The sequence below is a fragment of the Capricornis sumatraensis genome, chromosome 8 (assembly GCF_032405125.1).
Source record: "Capricornis sumatraensis isolate serow.1 chromosome 8, serow.2, whole genome shotgun sequence".
Lineage (NCBI taxonomy): Eukaryota > Metazoa > Chordata > Mammalia > Artiodactyla > Bovidae > Capricornis > Capricornis sumatraensis.
In genome coordinates, this window is record NC_091076.1 from 90235923 (window position 1) to 90240130 (window position 4208).

Below are 4208 nucleotides of genomic sequence, written 5' to 3' on the forward strand. Positions count from 1 at the left end.
CTGCCCCTTTGCTAACCTGGGGACTGGGGTTAACAGACTGGCCTTCCAGAGGTTAGGTTGCAAGTTAAGGATAGGTTTTCTGACCAGAAACTTCCAAATTACTCTCCTGTGGCCCCAGAGAGGCCTTGTGCCTACTTTTGGGGGACTCCTTCCAACAAACTAATTCCTACAGATACTTCCCCAGCAAACCTTGCCCCAGACTAGAGGCCTTGTGGGGTAGGCCCCAGTTTGTGACCTGGACCTTGGACTGCGGCCTGCGTCTCCTCCCTTTTTCTGTTTGTTTTCAGTCCTCTGACCCCAGGCTGGCTGTTGAGGTAGCCAGAGAGGAGGAGACTCTGGTGCCAACACATGCATACACACACATACACACGTGCACACACACACACGCACACACACACACACAAGGCCTCCTGTGCCCCCAGTGTCAGCGGCTGGTCAATGATTGACTGGTATTTCACAGGCTGCTGGTTCCAGCCCCCAGCCTGTTGACCCTTCGAGGTCACCTCCCTGAGCCAGAGCCCCTTCCTGCCTCTTCAGTGCTGGTGGTCACCTCCACTGCCTGTGGACCCAGTACCTGCAGCCAAAGACCCGCTCAGGCAGATCTGATGCGCTGCCCTCTGTCCTTCAGTCACCCTCTTCCTCTGCAATTGTCTCTGACTCCCCAGGCCCCTCACCAGATCCTTCTGGCGAACTCTCAGGTTCCTCCAGCAACCCCAGCAGTCCCCAGCCCCCCTTGCTCCCCCTGAGGCCCCCTCTCTGTCTTTGTCCCTCAGACATCCCCTTTCCTTGGCTGTCCTGCCAGGCCCTGCTGGGGGGGCAGTTGAGGGGAGAAGCGAATCAGCAGCGCCCACCCCTGCCCCCCTTCCTCTCCTCTTGTCAAACACCAGACAAGGTTTTCTCCCCTTCCTTCCTGGCTCTGAATGGGCTCTTTCTCTTTGGGAAACTCAGCCCCTCTGGAGCCTCCTCCAGGGGTGTGAAGTTCTGACCCCACCCCCACCGCCACCCCCACCCCCCACCGCCACCCCCACCCCCCACCGCCACCCCCACCCCCCGCCGCTCCTCCCCCCGACTCCGGCTCCCACCGCCCCCCCACCAGTGACTCCGCCCTCCCCCAGCAGCCCTCCAGGACCGGGCATTGTCTCCAGCCCAAGTTTCCCCCTGAGATCTGAGATGCAGAGAGGGTGGGCTTGTGTGGCCAGACCGGAGTAGGGGGTGGGGAGGCGAATTTTTGTTGAGGGAGGGACGAGTTTTTCCCCGGATTTCTTGGAGGAGCCTCCTTTGACTCCTTTGTCGGGACCGCAGGGAGAGTGGGTTCAAGGCTCTGGAGCTGAATGGATAAAGCCAAAGTCTCAGGGCTCCTCTTCTGCAAAATGGGGAAGGACAACATCCCCTTTCTTGGTGCCCGAGGACTCAGAGAGATGAGGAGTGTGGCTCTGAGACAGAGGGTGGCACACAGTGGGGATCGCGTGAAGGTGGCACCACAGCAATTTGGCTGGCAGGACGAACCCTCCACCATGGCAGGGAGCACTGGGCCCGGGGGCCAGGGGGCGTCTTCAGCCCTGACTCTAACACCCTGATGCTCTTGAAGCCACAAGCTTGGGTGCCTGGCGCAGGTGCAAGCCCTCCTGCGTGTGGCCAGCAAATGACTCTTGGAGCCAGAGCAGCGCCTCCTCTCTCTGAAGGGCTGAGAGGCCACGGGTCTGAGAAGCTCCTTGACTAGGGCCTGGGCTGGGGTGAGAATGAGGGGCTGGTTGTGCTGGCTGTTCCACTTTTCCCTCGTTAGCCCCGACAATGTCTTGGGCAAATTTGTTAACGTGTTTCAGCCACCGTTTCCTCACCCCTAGAGAAAATAGGGATATTATTGATGCCCATTATGAAGGGTCACTGTGTCCCCCCATACAGCAGTATTTCTGGAACATATGTGACTGTATTCCAAAGAATAAATCCATTGTACCTCATCACCCAGGACACCCATGGCTTACCCCACTTACTTGTAGTGAATCTTTTCGATTGCGTTCTATTTCTTAACAACAACAAAAAAGTTTTTGTCCTGATAACTGAAATTAGTTTCACCACCAACCCAGTGTTTACTGATCTACAGTTTGAACATTACTGGTTAGGGCTGGGGGTGGACTTACTATGGTCTTAAAGAGGAGTAAGGGGGATTTTCCTGGTGGTCCAGTGGCTAAAACTCCTTGAGTCCACTGCAGGCATTCCATCCCTGTTTGCTACAGGGAATGGCCAAAAAATAAATAAAGTGGGGTAAGTTTCAGGCTCCTCATCTGCATGTATGTGTCTAATTTTGTACTAACAACTTTGTTTTCCTTTTCTTAAAGAGAGTTCCTCAAATTTCCTAACTTCAGGCCCCACAGAACCTAGGTTTGCCCAGTATAACTAAACCTGAGACCACTTACTGGGCAGTTTTGTTGTCGTTGTTCAGTCACTAAGTCGTGTCTGACTCTTTGCCACCCCATGAACTGCAGCATGCCAGGCTTGCCTGTTCTTCATGATCTCCTGGAGTTTGCTCAAAGTCATGTCCCTTGAGTCCGTGATGCCATCCAACCATCTCATCTTCTGTAGCCCTCTTCTCCTGCCCTCAATCTTTCCCAATATGACAGCCTTTCCCAACGAGTTGACTCTTTGCATCAAGTGGCCAAAGTATTGGAACTTCAGCATCAGTCCTTCCAGTGATAATTCAGGGTTTGATTTCCTTTTACTATGTTCTAGATACTATGCTGAGAGCTTCGGGAGTATTATCTCCTTTAACCCCTAGTAGCCTGTCAGATACTATTTTACAAGTGAGCCAGCTGAGACACAGAGAGGCTCAGTCACTTGCCCAAGGTCACACAGCTAACACGTGGTGGAGTTGAGATTTGAACTGAGGTCATCCTGATCCCAGACCGCCCTGTTCTCTGGACCTTACCGTGAAAGTGCTGGCCTAGAACCACGCTAGGAATAAGGAAGCAGTTTAAGAGATGCTAATGTCCTTCTTTCTCCACCCCCCGTAAGTGCCTCTGATCCCCTCTGAGCAGCACAGTCTGCTCAGGGTGAACATTTCAGCATTCCAACTAGAGTTGACAGTTTTAGCAAATAAAAATAAGGATGCCTAGTTAAATTTGAATTTCAGATAGACAACAAGTCATTTGTTAGGGCAGGTATATCTCGTGCAATATTTTGTTGGCATTCCCAACAAAAACCTAGCTTTCCTTCCATCCCCACCCCCACTCCACCCCCCACCCGATCTTAGCAACTGAGTCAGGGGCTCCAGGTGGAATGAGGGGTGGGGAGGTCGAATGGAGCAGGCTAATAAAAGACAAAGGACAGAGAAGGAATCTTGGATGAATTGGGTGCTGAGTGCCCCATAAAGTAACAAGGATGCTCTTTGAAGGATTGAGATGTAGGTTTCTCCAATTTGACTCTTTCTCCAAACTTGCGCTGCTGCTGCTAAGTCGCTTCAGTGGTGTCCGACTCTGTGCGACCCCATAGACAGCAGCCCACCAGGCTCCCCCATTGCCCTCTCCATCTCCAAACTTGTAGACTCCCTTAAAACCATGCTTTTCAAAGTGGAAAATATACCTAAAAGGTTCCAGAAAAGTATGCCAGTGAGTCCTGGACGCCACAGATTAAAGGCAAAACATCCCCCTCCTTGACTAACATTTTCACTTGAGGATGTGCTAGGAAAACCATTACTTGGTATTAAATAGGCATCTGATGGAGTAGGATGCAAACGGCCAGGAATGTTTTAAGATAAAACCTGTGATTTAAAAGAAAGTTCAGGATGGCAAGCTAAAGTGTTTGCCCCAGACTCTCGGGGAAGGGAGGCGCGATCACCCTCCTCTCCTTTGGCGGGGGGGTTCTTCTTGGGGATTGGGGGGGTTCCTCCATGGAAACGGGCGAAAATTGCTGCCGGCGTCCGGGCGCTGGGAGCGACGCACCCAGGCCTGCGCGGAGAGAGGGAGAAAGTGAAGCTGGGAGTTGCCACTCCCAGGGACTTGCTGGAATGCGGTTGGAGGGGGTGGGGGTGGGGGGGCGAGCTGAGAGCGCGCTTGCTCCCAAGCACAGGAGGAGGAGGAGGAGGAGGGCTGCCTTGAGGAAGTACAAGAATGAAGTTGTGGAGCTGAGATTCCCCTCCGTCGTGCCCACGGAGCCAAGACGAGCCCCTGAGGCCGCCGACCGCTCCAGCGCCCGGTGCCCTTTCCGGCGCTAGC